Source organism: Tiliqua scincoides, chromosome 1 (assembly GCF_035046505.1).
Source record: "Tiliqua scincoides isolate rTilSci1 chromosome 1, rTilSci1.hap2, whole genome shotgun sequence".
NCBI classification, from domain to species: Eukaryota; Metazoa; Chordata; class Lepidosauria; order Squamata; family Scincidae; genus Tiliqua; species Tiliqua scincoides.
In genome coordinates this window covers 131,325,915-131,344,990 of record NC_089821.1, presented here as the reverse complement: position 1 = coordinate 131,344,990, position 19,076 = coordinate 131,325,915, and positions in this window count along the sequence as shown.

The following is a 19,076-nucleotide window of genomic DNA, read 5'->3' as shown; positions in this document are numbered from 1 at the left end:
AGCACATAGCTGAGAGCCTGAACAAGTTCCTAGTTCAAATTTCATCTCTGCCATGAACTCACTCAGTGACTCAGTGACTCAGTGAGTGCACGTCAATCCCTCTCAGGCTCAAAATGATGTGTGTGAAGTGCTAAATATGTTGAAATGTTGTGTTATTTCCAGTATTAGCATTCTTAAAGATCCTGTGTCAAACAAGGATAATTTTATTTATGCTGCAATCATATTCTTACTAAAGTTCTTCAAGGGGGTGGGGATGGTGCTAGCTTTTTCTCTGCCACCACACATTATTTTTGTTGTTGGCAACCTTCGGTCTCAAAAGACTATGGTATCGTGCTCTGAATGGTGGTTCTGGAACAGTGTCTAGTGTGGCTGAAAAGGCTGGTTTCGGAGTGACAATCCCTTCCACACTGGGAGCAAGTGCAGTCTGTCCCCCTGGCTATGGGCCTACCTTCTTTGCCTCTTTGCCTCAGTCTGTTGGCCAAGCATCTCTACAAACTGGGAGAGGCCATGCTGCACATCCTGCCTCCAAGTGGGACGCTCAGAGGCCAAGGTTTCCCATCTGTTGCGGTCCATTCCTAAGGCCTTCAGATCCCTCTTGCAGATATCCTTGTATTGCAGCTGTGGTCTACCTGTAGGGTGCTTTCCCTGCACAAGTTTTCCATATATGAGATCCTTTGGGATCTGGCCATCTTCCATTCTCACGACATGACCAAGCCAACACAGGCGTCTCTGTTTCAGCAGTGTATATATGCTAGGGATTCCAGCTCGTTCCAAGACTTTGTTGTTTGGAACTTTGTCCTGCGAGGTGATGCTGAAGATGTGCCGGAGGTAGCACATGTGGAAAGTGTTCAGTTTCCTCTCCTGTTGTGAGTGAAGAGTCCATGACTTGCTGCAGTACAGAAGTCTACTCAAGATGCAAGCTCTGTAGATCTGGATCTTGGTATGTTCCGTCAGCTTCTTGTTGGACCATACTCTCTTTGTGAGTCTGGAAAACATGGAAGCTGCTATGCTACCATAAGCAGACACACTATGCAGTACTAAATAATTTCCCCTTTCCACTTCCACACCTTCAAAAGTAAGGAATATTACTGGTGGCACCTTGGTATCCACTAATGACTCATCATTGATATTGAGACTCACCTTTCAATATCTTGTAACAAGGGGGGGGGGGGGGGAGAAAGCACCAAAATCCAATTTTCTACCTTTGCACTGTTAAATAATTATTTCATTCCATTAGATTTCATTATTCACTCCATCTAGTGGCTGAATGCAGTATAGTGTTTATACCAGTTCATTCTGGGGCAACATTAGAAGAGCAAGAAACCTGGAAGTGAGACTTTAAAGCTACTTTTCCACTGATTTGGTATCCACTGATTTTTATCCACTAGGGGTTCCAGAACAGAAACCCAGTGGATAACAAAGCACAACAATGCTTTGTAGTTCCTGTAGCCCCTTGGTTCCCTGTTTGTTTTACAACATAGCAAGACCACCAGATTGGAAAGGATAGACTTAAATAAACAAATAATCCATAGAGAAGGGTAGCATTTCCTTTTCCCCCATCAGTGCCCACCTATAACCAATCAAACTAACATTCCCTATAGTGGCATTAGACAAATTAAGAGCCAAATACTATGCAGGGTTGGGCTATTATATGCAGTGCTTTGCAACAGCAGAAGACACTTCCATTGTTGCAAAATGGCTACTGGTGGAGAACCATTTTGGCCAATTTGGGAGCCCTGCCACACCAGGCAATGCTTCTGATCTGTAACCAGACAACATTGCACTGGTCCAGTGGCATCACTAGGGTTTACGTCACCTGGTGAGGGAGGCCAGCACGTCACCCCCATGATGGACCTCCTCCCATGCAGTGGGCAGGACAATGCTCCAGGTGTTGGGTGTAATGATGCACCATTGCCCAACCCAGCTGGTTTTTTGGCTATAACTTTTGATAGAATAGAGATAGTTCAATATAGTTTGTTTCATTGTATACCGCATAAAATCACACATCGACTGATATATAACATGATGGTATTATTCGAAAATACCAAGATTTTAAAATTTTTGGCTAGTAGTGATGTCACCCCCCTGTGCACATCACCTGGTGCAGCCTGCACTTCCTGCACCCCCTAGTGATGCCATTACACTGGTGTGCATGGGGTTATGTTGGCATACCTTGGGATAGGATTGGACCTGTAGAATAAGACCTTCTCAAATGCCCTGCTTTGTACTGACTTCTGGGAGAGTGGAATATGAGGTAGAACAACACTTGTTAGCCATATGTTCAGTCGAACCAAACTAGTTATGCATCTCAGAATGGCTCAAATTAAATCTCTTAATGCACATAAATCTCAGATCTCAATTATGGGTGGTATGTAAAAACCCACAGAATTCAGAATGAGAGACTGCCTGACATAGCAAATTCTCATCTGTTTGATTTCAGTCCTGGCTTGCACGGACATAGCACAATGGAATAAAGTAGGCCCAACCTCCACTGTAATGAAAGAACAGGAGGAACATATGCCTTTGGAAAAACCTGAACAAACTAATATTATTTTCAGAGTGGAGCATTGCTCACTTAAATGCCATCTCAAGAAATAAATCTTCTTTGGATTCCACAGGGAAAAGTTTCTTTGGATTCCACAGTCAATGATTCCTGCAGTCGCTGGCAGCATCTGGTGTGAACGGCTGTATCGCTGACCATTTCTTCAGCAAATTATATGCAATGCACTTTATGACTTACTTAAATCCTGCCTAGGGTTTGCATTAATTATGCATGCTATGAAACGCTCTCATAAACCTTCCAAGTCTGCATTCTGTAGATTAGTCATCTCATGTATGGTGTTAAAATTAGCTGATCAGCTCATCCAGCCCAGATCTAGAAACTTTTAAAGAAAATTGATACGTGACCTTAATCTCATCGCTCTTTAGGATTTATTTTAGTAACAGATGAAGAGACTAACTGCCCAATCCTATTCTTTCCCTTCCCCACTGATGCAGCTGAGCCCTCAAATGCACACTGCATTCCTGCGGGGGGAGGTCAGTCCCAGAGTTCATGTGTCTGATGATGAGAACTGTAGTCCATGAAAACCTGTGCTATAAAATAGTGGTGCATTTGCAGAATTAGGCATCCCTTGGCAAAGAATGGTTGTGATGATAGTAGTGGCCAGTGGGATAATTCACAGGCAGTCATTTGTTGTACAATTAGGTTGCAATCCTATCCACATTTATCTGGGAGTAAGCCCCATTGACTATAATGCGACTTGCTTCTGAGTAGACATGCATAGGATTGGGCTCTTAGGCTGCAATCCTAAACAATTTTCCAGCACTGACATAAGGGCAATGCAACTCCGAAGTAAGGGAACAAACATTGCCCTACCTTGAGGAGGCCTCCATGACTGCCCCCCAATTGCAGGATGCAGCACATGCCCCACTGGCACAGCTATACCAGTGCTGGAAAGTTGGTTAGGATTACGCCTTTAGATCCTTAACTAAGTGAAAAATCTGTGTATAGGCCAGTGGTTCCCAAATGTACTGTGGTCATGGCACCTTTCTTTTGTAGCAGCCTCCCTCTTCCCAACTCCCCTGAGTGCCGTTATCTTGAATCATGGGAGATCTCATGTGAGCCAAGATGGCAGCAACTGGGAGAGCCAGAAAAGTGGATGCTAGAAACATCCCACAGCACCCCTGTAAGTTTGACATGGTGTCCTCAGCCACTGTGGTGCACAGTTTGGGAACCACTGTAGCTGTAGGGAACCACGGGCTGAAGTGGTTCCAACCCTTGAAGAACAGAAGCCGACACAGATCCTGGTTGTCCTTGTTCACACCAATGCAACTACACTAGCTACAAATTTGCATTTCGCAAGAAAGGAATGGTCCAAATTTTGAGCCGGATACCCAATTATGTATTGAACTGACATTACAGTGAAGAAAACCAGCCCTGGCAATCTTTAGGGCTTGGTATCTGTGTTGAAACAACTAACATGAATGACAGTGACCACAACTGACACAGATGAAAAAGGTTAAACTTCTTCTGCTGACTTGGACAAATGGAAGGCCTTCTGTGCAATCAAGTCACCATAGGTCAAAGGCATGCAAACTGAGGAAAGCAGTGAGATGTGGGCCAGAAGCAAACCTGTCAAGGCTGTTGGAGAATTTGCTGCTCCACTGGGCACATCAATGGGCTCGGACATCTATTCAGATATTTGGTTTTACAATGCATTAAGAGGTGCTTGTCAAAATAAAAGCTGCAGAGCCCAATTCTAACGAAATCCCCCAGCTCTGATGCAGCTACACCAACAGGACATGCTCTGCATCCTGTAGCGGGGGGCAGGGAAACTGTCATGGAGGCCTCCTGAAAGTAAGGGAGCTTTTGTTCCCTTACTTAAGGCTAAACTTCCACTTCCCCAATGTATCTCCTCGAATCTATGCCAGCTGCCTCAAATCCAAGGTGTGTATAGGAGAGGGAAGGAAAGAGGAAACAGGGTTAGGATCCTGGTGCAAGGTGCTGCTGTCAGGATCCACCTCCTCCCTCCCCCATTCTGCCTCCTGCCCTCCATTTTCCCTGCTCAGAACCCCCCGCATTCCTCTTCTTCCCCACCCCATTCCTCCCACCCCAACCCCCCGTACTGGCTTACCCACACTCCTGTGGGTAGCTGGTAGTGGCTGCAGGCTGCTAAAACAGTCACTGTTTGTGGCAGCACCTCCAAAATGTTCACCAGTGGGGCACTGTATGCACCACCACATGGCCATTGTGATAGTGGAACTCTGTTCCCCTATCATAATTTGTGTGTTAGGATTGGGCTGTCCAGTATTGAAGAAAAAGATGGTTTAAAGCATCTGGAGGACTCAACGCCTGCTTTCAATGAGAAACTGTTCTTCAATGAATGTAAGAAATGCCTTCAAAGTATTAGAACTCATGAATCTGGCAGTTTGCTTCACATTCACATTTATGTACACACACCATTATACATAAATGGTGAGGAGGTGGAGAGGGTTGCTAGTTTCAAATTCCTGGGTATTTACATCACAGAGGACCTCTCATGGACTATTAACACCAGCATGTTGATAAAAAAGGCACAAAAGCGGTTACATCTTCTGAGGAAGCTGGGGAGGTTAAATTTGTCACAGCAGCTCCTTGTGTCTTATTATCCTTGCACCATTGAGAGTGTCCTAACCTATGATATCTTGGTGTGGTACAGAAATTGCTCTGCAGGGGACAAAAAAGCTCTGCAAAGAATTATTAAGATGGCGCAGCACATCATCAACCTTCATCTACCAGCTTTGGAGGACATCTATACATCTCGCTGCAGAAGTCACATAGTATTCTGAGATACCCTTTCCATCCGGCTCATAAGTTCTTTGAACTGCTGCCTTCGGGTAGACAATACAGAACTAATAGAGCAGCACCACACAATCCCTGAACAGTTTTTATCCCACAGCCATAATTACGTTGTATAAGGCGATATAGTTGTTACCATACTCCTGGGCATTATGGTCTGTTACACTGTTTTTATATTATGATGCATGTCGTATAGAATGTGTGGCTGAGTGTGTAGAGTGTGATTGTTGGAATTGTAGTATATATTTATGCTTGTATCTTAAAGGTGCATAAATTTCGTCATGCTGTAGCACAATGACAATAAAGTTACTACTACTACTACTAGTACTACTACTACTACTACTACTACTACTACTACTACTTCCTTGCCTCTGTGAAAAAGTCAAGTGCTGTTTATTAAAGGCTACCCCCCTTTTATCTTCCCCATGGTGCCCCACTCCCTGAAACCTCTCCAGCCACCACAATCTCTGTTTCAGTCGGTCTTCAGATGGGGCAGCAGTAGGTTTTGACTTTTGTACTGGAAGCTGCTTGGCCTGCTGCAGCAGACCATTCTCAGGAGCTTCGTGAGAGGGCTGGCTTGTGTGCAGGGCATTCTCTCCGAGTGTTGTCTGTAGGGTCTTGGCTCAGTTCTGTTATGGAAAAAGCACCCACAAGATCCATTTCATGTTGTTAGTATTTTGTGCAAGAAAACTGGATTATGTGGAGCTCAATCATCTGGGCTGAGGAGAGATTTATAGGAAAATGGTAGGGTCAGACTTACAATGGACATAATTACCTGTCTGTATGTTTCCCAAAGTGACTAACTGCCATCATACATGGCTTCAAATTTGCAGGACTCTGAAAGAAGCAGCCTTATAATTTACTTTGAAGATACTTTCATCAGATTTCTTGGACATTTTTGCAGATGTTATGCAGCCAAGCTTTGTAAACATACGTTGTAATTACATTCTAAAATAAAACGGGTTTGCAAAGGGATTGTATAATAGCTGCCCGGAGCTCCAGAATTAAAAGGAATAAAACAAAACAGATCTGTTATATATATTTAATATGTTTCTTTGTCAGAACTACATCCTGAGAAGAGGAATTTCTGATCAAATAAAGCAATTTCAAAAGTGCAGCAGCACCCGAGAAATTAGTCCTTCCATGGGGCTTGGAGAAGTTACAGCTTCTCTGTGGCAGTAGCATAGCTAGAGGGGATGCAAAACACTAAGCTTTGCATAGCACCTCACCATAGAGTGCAGGCGAACCCTCCCCCCTCCTTTTCAGAGCCATTCCAGGTGCTAGAGCACCCTAGACTTTTCCTAGTGCACTTCCTAGTCCCTAGAACACTTCCTAGACTTTTCCATAATATGCTACTTAGGGCGCAATCCTAACCAACTTTCCAGCATTGGCATAGCTGTGCCAGTGGGGCATGTGTTGCATTATGCAGTTGGGGGGCAGTCATGTAATGGTAATGTTTGTTCCCTTACCTCAGAGCTGCATTGCCCTTAACTCGGTGCTGGAAAGTTGGTTAGGATTGCCGCCTCAGTTGCCTTTCTGTATGAGGCATTCAGACATGTGAGCCCCCACCAGAAGGGCTCCAAAGGGGAGGGGCCACTTGCGTGCCTCGGTGAGACGCCATGCAAAACTTAGTGTTTGCACCCCCTCTGGCTATGCTACTGCTCTGTGGCTGTAAAACTTGACTGTACCACTTCAGTCTGCTGGTGGGGGCTCACATGTCTGAATGCCTCCTCGTGGAAAAGAACAAATAAGCACCACATACTCACAGAAAGGCAACTAATGTATCAGAGAAAGTAGTATATTTTCTACGGGTCAGGGGCTTCTTGTAGTGGGGGATTCGATTATTAGAAACATAGAGAGGGGGGTTTGCGACGGATGTGAGGACCGCATGGTGACTTGCCTGCCTGGTGCGAAGGTTGCGGACATCACTTCTCGTCTAGACAGGCTGGTAGACAGTGCTGGGGGAGAGGTAGCGGCTGTGGTGCATGTCGGCACCAACGATGTGGGCAAGTGTAGCTGGGAGGTCCTGGAGGCCAAATTTAGGCTTTTAGGCAGGAAGCTGAAAGCCAGGACCTCAAAGGTAGCATTCTCTGAAGTGCTACCTGTTCCACGCGCAGGGCCAGCTAGGCAGGCGGAGATCAGGGGTCTCAATGCGTGGATGAGACGGTGGTGTAGGGAGGAGGGGTTTAGATTTGTTAGGCACTGGGGAACGTTTTGGGACAAGCGGGGCCTGTACAAGAGGGACGGGCTCCATTTGAACCAGAATGGAACCAGACTGCTGGCGCATAACATTAAAAAGATGGCAGAGCAGCTTTTAAACTGATCCCTGGGGGAAGGCCGACAGGAGCCGAGGGGCATCCGGTTCGGGACTCCTCATCCCTATGGGATGAGGATGGGGAGGTTAGAGAACAACAAGACAAAGGCAGGGTAGGAGAAGAAATTGGGAAAGGTAGGGTGATGGGATGTGATAGACGGTTTGGCACAATGAGAGGATGCGGGGACAAAGGAGCGAATAAGCAGCCCATCCTGGGGCATTCCGTGTAAAAATGCTTTTATGCGAATGCCCGAAGTCTACGAGCAAAGGTGGGAGAACTGGAATGTCTGGTGACAAGGGAAAATATTGACATAGTGGGCGTAACGGAAACCTGGTGGAATGCGGAGAATCAGTGGGATACCGCAATCCCGGGCTATAAACTCTACAGGAGGGACAGGCAGGGGCGTGTTGGAGGTGGGGTGGCCCTCTATGTTAAGGAAGGGATAGAATCCAGCAAAGTAGAGATTGAAGGTGGGTCCGACTCCACCGTAGAATCTCTGTGGGTTAAATTACCAAGCTTGTGCAGCGATGTAATACTGGGGGCGTGCTATCGTCCTCCAGACCAGAAATCTGATGGGGACCTTGAAATGAGGAAACAGATCAGGGAGGTGACAAGGAAGGACAGGGTTGTAATCATGGGGGACTTCAATTATCCTCATATTGACTGGGTCAATTTGTGTTCTGGTCACGATAAGGAAACCGGATTTCTAGACGTGCTAAATGACTGTGGCTTAGATCAGCTAGTCACGGAGCCCACCAGAGGACAGGTGACTCTGGATTTAATTTTGTGCGGTACGCAGGACCTGGTTAGAGATGTAAACGTTACTGAGCCATTGGGGAACAGTGATCATGCTGCAATCCGTTTTGACGTGCACGTTGGGGGAAAAATACCAGGCAAATCTCTAACAAAAACCCTTGACTTCCGACGGGCGGACTTCCCTCAAATGAGGAGGCTGGTTAGAAGGAGGTTGAAAGGGAGGGTAAAAAGAGTCCAGTCTCTCCAGAGTGCATGGAGGCTGCTTAAAACAACAGTAATAGAGGCCCAGCAGAGGTGTATACCGCAAAGAATGAAGGGTTCCACTAAATCCAGGAGAGTGCCCGCATGGCTAACCAGCCAAGTTAGAGAGGCTGTGAAGGGCAAGGAAGCTTCCTTCCGTAAATGGAAGTCTTGCCCTAATGAAGAGAATAAAAAGGAACATAAACTGTGGCAAAAGAAATGTAAGAAGGTGATAGGGGAGGCCAAGCGAGACTATGAGGAACGCATGGCCAGCAACATTAAGGGGAATAATAAAAGCTTCTTCAAATATGTTAGAAGCAGGAAACCCGCCAGAGAAGCGGTTGGCCCTCTGGATGGTGAGGGAGGGAAAGGGGAGATAAAAGGAGACTTAGAGATGGCAGAGAAATTAAATGAGTTCTTTGCATCTGTCTTCACGGCAGAAGACCTCGGGCAGATACCGCTGCCCGAACGGCCCCTCCTGACCGAGGAGTTAAGTCAGATAGAGGTTAAAAGAGAAGATGTTTCAGACCTCATTGATAAATTAAAGATCAATAAGTCACCGGGCCCTGATGGCATACACCCAAGGGTTATTAAGGAATTGAAGAATGAAGTTGCAGATCTCTTGACTAAGGTATGCAACTTGTCCCTCAAAACGGCCACGGTGCCAGAAGATTGGAGGATAGCAAATGTCACGCCTATTTTTAAAAAGGGAAAGAGGGGGGACCCGGGAAACTATAGGCCGGTCAGCCTAACATCCATACCGGGTAAGATGGTGGAATGCTTCATCAAAGATAGGATCTCAAAACACATAGACGAACAGGCCTTGCTGAGGGAGAGTCAGCATGGCTTCTGTAAGGGTAAGTCTTGCCTCACCAACCTTATAGAATTCTTTGAAAAGGTCAACAGGCATGTGGATGCGGGAGAACCCGTGGACATTATATATCTGGACTTTCAGAAGGCGTTTGACACGGTCCCTCACCAAAGGCTACTGAAAAAACTCCACAGTCAGGGAATTAGAGGACAGGTCCTCTCGTGGATTGAGAACTGGTTGGAGGCCAGGAAGCAGAGAGTGGGTGTCAATGGGCAATTTTCACAATGGAGAGAGGTGAAAAGCGGTGTGCCCCAAGGATCTGTCCTGGGACCGGTGCTTTTCAACCTCTTCATAAATGACCTGGAGACAGGGTTGAGCAGTGAAGTGGCTAAGTTTGCAGACGACACCAAACTTTTCCGAGTGGTAAAGACCAGAAGTGATTGTGAGGAGCTCCAGAAGGATCTCTCCAGACTGGCAGAATGGGCAGCAAAATGGCAGATGCGCTTCAATGTCAGTAAGTGTAAAGTCATGCACATTGGGGCAAAAAATCAAAACTTTAGATATAGGCTGATGGGTTCTGAGCTGTCTGTGACAGATCAGGAGAGAGATCTTGGGGTGGTGGTGGACAGGTCGATGAAAGTGTCGACCCAATGTGCGGCGGCAGTGAAGAAGGCCAATTCTATGCTTGGGATCATTAGGAAGGGTATTGAGAACAAAACGGTTAGTATTATAATGCCGTTGTACAAATCGATGGTAAGGCCACACCTGGAGTATTGTGTCCAGTTCTGGTCGCCGCATCTCAAGAAAGACATAGTGGAAATGGAAAAGGTGCAAAAGAGAGCGACTAAGATGATTACGGGGCTGGGGCACCTTCCTTATGAGGAAAGGCTACGGCGTTTGGGCCTCTTCAGCCTAGAAAAGAGACGCTTGAGGGGGGACATGATTGAGACATACAAAATTATGCAGGGGATGGACAGAGTGGATAGGGAGATGCTCTTTACACTCTCACATAATACCAGAACCAGGGGACATCCACTAAAATTGAGTGTTGGGCGGGTTAGGACAGACAAAAGAAAATATTTCTTTACTCAGCGCGTGGTCGGTCTGTGGAACTCCTTGCCACAGGATGTGGTGCTGGCGTCTAGCCTAGATGCCTTTAAAAGGGGATTGGACGAGTTTCTGGAGGAAAAATCCATTATGGGGTACAAGCCATGATGTGTATGCGCAACCTCCTGATTTTAGAAATGGGTTAAGTCAGAATGCCAGATGTAGGGGAGGGCACCAGGATGAGGTCTCTTGTTATCTGGTGTGCTCCCTGGGGCATTTGGTGGGCCGCTGTGAGATACAGGAAGCTGGACTAGATGGGCCTATGGCCTGATCCAGTGGGGCTGTTCTTATGTTCTTATGTTCTTATATTGTGGAAAAGTCTAAGTTAGAACTTTCTGATATGTTGCTTTCTGTGTGTGTGTAGTGAATGGAGAAGCATTTGTTCATATGGCACTCCCCTTCACCTGCAGTCTGAAGTGGTACAGTCCAGACACAGGATAAGAACTAAGGCCACAATCCTATGCATGTCTATGCTTGCATGTCAAAAGTATGTCTTACAGCGTTCAACGGGGCTTACTCCCAAATCAGCCTGTATCAAATTGCAGCCCAAGTCTACTGGAGGCTCTACCACTGATCACCAATTTCAAAGGGAGTTTCACAGTATACAGGGAATATTCCTCTATGGGGCTCAGTTCACATGAAGACCAGGAAAGGGAGTAGCAGTGGTTTTGCTAGTGAGGTGCAGGGGGTGCCAGCTGCATGGGGCGATGTACCATTGCTGGGGGGGGGGGGGAATGACACCACTACAGGCCAAAATTTTTAAATTTTAATATTAATAATAATAATAATAATAATAATAATAATAATAATAATAATAATAATAATAATAATAATAATACCATGTATCATGCAATGCAGAATTGCATGCAGAATGCAATGAAACAAACTCTGTTGAAATATCTTTATTTTATCAAACATTAAAGCCAAAAACCAACAGTGGCAGGATGATGGTACATCACCACGACCACTGCCCGGGGCATTGTCCTGCCCATTGCATGGGAGGAGGTCCATCATGGGGGTATCACACTGGCCTCCCACACCAGGTGACATAAACCCTAATGACACCACTGAGGAGTAGAACTGTTCTTAGAGTACAATTCTTCATGCTCTGAGTGAACACAGTCAAACATGTCTCCATGAGGGGAAAAATCCCTACTGCACATTCAAATTCAGATATCCAGGAGAAGCCTAGGCTAGCTTTGACATTCAGATCTCTTGGCTGAGAGACTGGAGGTGAACTATGCAGTCACCTAAGAACAATTTTCATCCTCATCTGACCTGCGTGTGAATGAAATGGGTGCTTTATTTTCTGCAGGGTCAAGCTCCAGTGGAATTCAAGACTTTGCTTTTTATTTTCTCCTTCATATAGAAGAGCTGGCAGAGTTTGAATGAAATGGAATGAAGAGTGCCTTGTGTGATCTCCTTGGTGATGTGCTCTAAGGGTTTCCTCCGTGTGTAATTAGGAGAATCAAAAGCAGCTTTACATCTCTATCAGGCATCCATTTGAGCTAAACTGCTTCCAACTGAATTACTGTGGTTAGCTGATGAGAAGAGCAAATGGCTCTTCTGCTTGCAACTTAGGCTTTTTTGCTTCTCCCTAGACGGCTAGTGCTGGACTCCGAGGGGGGAAAAAGGAGCAGTGCTTTTCACAGCTGGTAACCACCAGCTTCCAGAAACATGGCTGTGAAAAAAAAAACCAGCAATGTGTCTTGCGTGACCTTAAAGGTGAGCAGAATTACCTTGCTATAGGCTTTTCTGGATTTGAGAGCCCACACCATGCCCTTGATGAAGGTGGGATCTCATTCATGAAGCCTTGTGTTATAGTAAATCTTTTAGTTACTAAAGTGCAAAACATGGCTGTAAAACAAAACAAAGAATCTGAACATCCTCTGATGTTTCCAATTCTGAGCATTAAAAACCAATTTTGAGCATTAAAATATGCACATCTTAACCACACAGTGTGCTGCATTTGGTTTCAATAATCAGATAATTTTTCCTAAGCCTCCACAATATGCTTCTTAATAAGATCTCTGGTCATACATTATTCTGCACATTATCAATCCAGTTTACAATGAATAAACCACTTTCAAATGAACACATTCTTTATTGGTCTCTCTTATTAAATGTTAACCATATTAATCAGATATCCAAGATTCAGGTCTACAGAGCTTGCGTCCTGAGTACACTTCTGTACTGCAGCGAGTCATGGACTCTTCGCTCACAACAGGAGAGGAAACTGAGCGCTTTCCACATGCGCTGCCTCCGACGCATCCTCGGCATCACCTGGCAGGACAAAGTTCCAAACAACACAGTCCTGGAACGTGCTGGAATCCCTAGCATGTATTCACTGCTGAAACAGAGACGCCTGCGTTGGCTTGGTCATGTCGTGAGAATGGATGATGGCCGGATCCCAAAGGATCTCCTCTATGGAGAACTCGTGCAAGGAAAGCGCCCTACAGGTAGACCACAGCTGCGATACAAGGACATCTGCAAGAGGGATCTGAAGGCCTTAGGGATGGACCTCAACAAGTGGGAAACCCTGGCCTCTGAGCAGCCCGCTTGGAGGCAGGCTGTGCAGCATGGCCTTTCCCAGTTTGAAGAGACACTTGGCCAACAGTCTGAGGCTAAGAGGCAAAGAAGGAAGGCCCATAGCCAGGGAGACAGACCAGGGACAGACTGCACTTGCTCCCGGTGTGGAAGGGATTGTCACTCCCGGATTGGCCTTTTCAGCCACACTAGACGCTGTGCCAGAACCACCTTTCAGAGCGCGATACCATAGTCTTTCGAGACTGAAGGTTGCCAATACAATATTAATCAATTGACAGCGCAATCCTATCTTGTACTGGAACAGGCAGGCCAGGAGTATTCAGCGCAAGATAAGGTCCAAAATGGCTCAACCGGAGGCAACTCTTCCCCTTACCCCTGGTAAGCCACCAGAATCCAATGAGTTCCTAGGACTTGTGCCACCTCTGGAGGTGGCATAAGTCGGAGGAGAGCGCTGCTCAGGGAACGGGGTTGGGATCTGGCATAATAGTGCCCTGAATCATACAAACCACGTTCCAAAGTAACTTGGACTAGATATTCAGATTTTGATAGTGGAATGTGTTTCTCCTCTCCTTGCTGAAGTAAGTCTAATGAGCTAAAACTCAGCTTCTGTGAAAATGGTTTTCAGATTTTCAGATTTCAGGTTTTCAGATTTTCAGAACAGAAAAGCACCCTTAATGTAGCTCAGTGATTTTCAACCAGGGTGCCACAGCACATTGGTGAGCCTCAAAAGGTCCATAGGTGTTCCACTGGAGTTTGCCTGCGGAGGAAGAGGGACAGACAATTCGCTACTAGAGACAGTTGCCCTAGAAAGTAAGTATGCAGTCTTATGCACATTTTCATGGGAGTAAGTCCTGTTGAATTCAATGGAGTTTATTTCTGAGTAATGCACTGTAAAGGCCCAATTCTGTCTGGAGGTCATGCCAGAGTCCATCAATGCTATGTGAAGGGGTTTAGGTTCTGGCTTCTGCTGCCTCCTGCTTGAGCCTCCCAAATCATGCCCATGTCCTGCACACATCCCTTCCATGTCCTGCCCCGCTCTCCTCTCCATTTTGCCCTCTCCCCTGGTGGGGTTGCATCGGCATCCAGGCTGTTAGAGTTAAGACAGTGCAGCACTCTCTTGCAGTTGATAAGCTGTTCATGAAGGACAAGATGGGGCTTGCAGATTATATCAATAATAACTAGTTATACGAAGATCTGAGAAAATGTCTTTTTATATTTTTCCATCTCCTGATCTGCTCATCAGCAGTACCTAAATCCAAATCCAAGCTCTGGTTGAGCTAAGTAACAGTTTCTTCATTGGATTCTTTAAAAAAATCAAAATGACAACAGTGACAAATTTATGACTGATGGACAAAAGGCATCAGGCCTGGAGACAAATTCAACAAACAGATGTACAAGAGGAACTAGTAGGAAACTCTTACTGATCCTCAGTCAAGTCACAAGGAGCTTTAAACCCTGGCAGTTGGATGAAATGAACCCTGTGCAGTTTCTCAGCACAGGAAGTAAGAGTGTGCCTAGGCATTTAATCAGCATTATTGGTAGTGCAGGCAAAAGCAGGTCTAGGAATAAAAGAGAATAAAAGGGGAAAGGGGAAATTCAGAAAGAACACTGAAGTAAGGATATATTTGCTGAATGAGATGGGAACCTTCAACCTGCCCCAAAGTCAGCGGACTGTGAGAATGGAAGAATCCTTCTTTTACTTTGAGCCTATGCAGGTAATAAGACTCCATAAGAGAAAAGTAATTAAGAATATTGCTAAACTAGAAAACATAAGAACTGGAATCTTTCACAATGTTTGGGCCCAATCCTATCCAACTTTCCTGCACTGATGCAGCCATGCCAACAGGGCGTACGCTGTGTTCTGCAGTGGGGTGGGGGGCAGTCACAAAAGCCTCCTCCAGGTAAGTTTCCACTTCCCCAATGGGTCTCCTCAGATCTACACCAGTTATTTTCCCTTACCCCATGGCTGCATTACAGCTGTATTGGTATTGGAATGTTGGATTGAATTGGGCCCTTTATTTTAGGTGAAAATGCTATCATATGTCCTGCCTCATTAGAAACATTTTCACAGTGAGACTTAAAACACCTTTGAACTACTTGGTCACCATTTATGTTAATAGTTTATTATTCTTTTTTGCAGATGAGAGATATTTGTAATATAAAAAAGCGCTTTGGCCAAGGTGGAGTTTTTGTTTTCATAACAAACCAATTGAACCAGAGCTTCTTGATTTAAGCTTCATTTGTGAAAACTGTCTAACAGTGCAGTGCAATCCTATACCTAACTCCTCTTAATTCTACTGAGTTCAATGAGACCATGAAAATATGCATAGGATTGTAGCCTGGCAGCCCAATCCCAACTAAATGCTCCCCACAGTGTCTAGTGGTGCCAGCATGGGCTCCATTGTATCCTGTATCCAGCTGGAGACCATGATTGGGTAGAGGCAGTAGTAAAAGAATGTTTTACTTATCCTCCTCCACTTCTGCATGGTCTCTGGGACCCAATGGGTCTACAGCTATTTAGCTGGAGCAAGTATGAGCAGAGTGTAGGGCGTGCGCCAGGGACAAAATGGGGGTTAGGATATTGGTGGATATGATCCAGGTGCATTTATGAACCAGGGTTAGTTTCTCAGAATCAAGAATCTATTTTCTCAAGCCAGAACTAACCAGACCTGGCCACAGAGAGCAAGCCTCTGAACTCCACAGATTGTGCAAAGATCAGTTGCTGCTGCAGTGTAGTTAGAATAGGTTTAGATTTATGCCAATAAAGGTATCAATCAATCAATCAATCAGAAGCAGTCTTCTGTGTTCCTTTCACTGTGAGATACAGGAAGCTGGACTAGATGGGCCTTTGGCCTGATCCAGGGCTCTTCTTATGTTCTTATGCTCTTTGAGGTCTTCCTGTTTTGTATAGGTTCATCTCTTTAATCTTATGCTACCAGCTGGGAGCTGCTCTACTGTGCAGCTGGCACTTAAATAAATGAAGGGCCTAATGCTATCCAACTTTCCAGTGCTTAAGCAGCCACAATGCAGCTCCCAAGGCAAGGGAACAAATATTCTCCTGCCCCTCCACCACAGGATGCAGTGCCTGCATGGCTGCATCAGCACTGGAAAGTTGTATAGTCTTTAAATACAAGCGTGCCCTCTATTCGTCGGGGTTCCATTCTGGAACCCCCCACGGTTATGTGAAGGCAAACACTTGCCCCCCACCCACCAGAGTTGAGGCAAGCTGTGCTCCCCTCATCTCCAGAGAGTCCTCTGAGCCCAGCAGAGGCCGCAGTTGTCCATCCGTAGCCTCTGCTGGCCTCAGTTTAAGCCCAACAGTTAAAAAAAACACAACTTCCGGTTTCTCCATGGAACGGAAATGACATTTTTAATGCCTTGGACGTCCATGGCCGCTGCTGGGCTCAGAGACCCTCTGGAGGCAAGGGGAGCAGAGCTCCCCTCAGCTCTAGAGAGAGTGCACATGGGGGGGCTGGGGGGATAAGTGAATCTGCAGATATGGGATCAGTGGATGCAGGGACACCCCTGTATCTCCAAAATTACATGACCACTTACTACCTCCAAGAAACATGCAGTTCTATTCATTATTTGGATGTTTTCACTTTTCATATTCAAATCTAGTGGCCAGAAATCTAAGAATTGCCATTCTTTATGTACTTCCACAACGGCCAATAAGTCTTCTTTTCCCACACTAGGCACTCTTTGGAAAAAAAAAATAATAACCTCTACTGGCAACCTTACCTTAGCTAGAATGGATCATTGAATCAATAAGATCTCACTGATTTGAAGTCCCCACCTCAAGTGCCAGCATGTATCAAGATGGCTGTCTGCTTTCTTCAGACTTTTTGACCTTGGAAAGCTCCAGTACTTCCTCTGGCACACTTAAATCTGTCAAATTAACTTTCTTTAACTGGATTTGAACAAGTCTCCCTTCCAAGTGCTCTAAGTCTCAGACGCATAACAGCCAGATTAAATGATGTCAGTGGAAATTAAGAAACAGTTTTACTTCCCTAAATTCATTGCTAGATTTACTGAGTTGCTGTGTACAGGCGAACATTTCTCTGGAACACCCTGCTGTTATGAATCATCAAAAAGATGTTTCAGTCCAGTGCAGCCTAAACACATTCTTTCCATGCAACCCTCGGGATTATAAAAAGTAACTTTGCAGTAATGGAGAGAGAAAGAAGACAGATATTTAACTGCCAAAAATCAATGTAGGTTGATTTACATTGCAAAAAGCACAGGGCTACTAAGTTTAGCACTACATAATCTGAAAGTGAAGCACTAATTGGAACAGCACACAGGATTTGGTGTGGCACTTACTGGAACAGCTCGTGTCAAAATTAATCGGTATAGAAGGACAATATGTGCAGTCTTTAAGAAGTCATGCAGAAACAACTTCTTAAAGCTTTGTCCATCCTTGCATTGTTGTCCATAAGTTCAAACCCAGTGGTCTTTTAGGAGCAGGGGAGCATAGGAAGAGCCCTGCTAGAACTCTAAATACCCATCAAGTCCAGCATCCTTTTTCCCCACAGAGACCAACCAGATATCTTTGAAACCCTGGAAGCAGGGCATGAAAGGAAGGGCTCTCTCATGCTATTGGCCCCTAGTAACTGGTATTCAGTGGCATATTGCCTTTGAGTTTGGAGTTTCATTCTAGGCCTTATAACTAGTAGTTTTCCTGACCAATGAACTTGTCCTCCTCCATGAATCTGTCTAATTTTAATGGTACTGATGGTAGTGGCCATTGCCACATGTAGTGGTTGAAAATTCCATAAATTGTTTGATGGTCCAATTAATGACCAATTCATTCCATAAATTGCTTAATGGCCTATTTCATCCTCCACTAGTTTATTTACCTCTTTCTAGGCTGCCTGGCCATCAGTGGCTCTCCTTATTTGCTGGTCTAAGTTCAAGGAGAGTCAGGGGGTATATCCCGGTATTTCCAGGCAGGGAAGGGGGCTTATTATCTCAGTGTGTACTGCTAGTGCCAAGATCCTTATCCCTGGATCAGCCCCATCACCACTGTACCTACTTTGGTGAGTGTCCAGGATCCACTGGCAGGCACACTGAGCCTCTGGCCATTTGTGTCAGCAGCACGGGAGCACACAGTGGCGGCACACCTTTCCCACCACTGTTAACAGGATTTATGGCAGCAGATAGTGAGATCCACTGGATTCACACACAGTATGTGTGAAGTAGTTCCTTTTGTCTTTCCTGAATCTCTGGCCTATCAGTTACACAGGATGACCCTGAGTTCTAGTGTAACTGATGGGCAAGGGATTCCGGACAGATAAAAAGAGAAGACCTCACATTATTTATGGAATTAACTACCACAAACAGTGGTGATGGTAACTGAGATTATTTTAAAAGCAGATTGAGGAAACACATGAAGGAAAGGTCTATTGAAGGTTATTATGATATACAGGTATAACCTAATTATTCATGGATTTTTCACCCACAGTTTTATCTCAACATGATGAGAAATTAAAGGAAAAACATCCTTTTAAAAACAGCCTCATATACCATTGTAATGGGGGAAAGCTGGCAGTAGTCAGACAATCAATCTCTCTCTCTCCAGGAACTTAGAAGGCACTTTCACTCCTTTGCAGGCGACCCCTCCCTTCCCCCTGGAGCACGTGAAAAAGCAAAGCAGAAGTGATTATCACCTCCGCTTGCATTCTCTCTGCATTCTTTCCTGAGCTCTCAGTGAAAGGTGGTGGGCCACTTGCCTCGGAGTGAAGCCTTTCTAAGAGCCTGGAGAGAGATTGATTGATTGTCTGCTGCTGCCACTCTTGTGCATTACAAAGGTAAGTAAGGCTGTTTTAAAATCACTGAGTAAGGGGATATTGTTTTTAAAATGGATTTATTTTAGTGCAATTTTTGGCATCCACAGGGTTCTGGGAATGGACCCCTCATAGATACAGAGGCTCAACCTGTATGTATAAATGATGGCCATAAT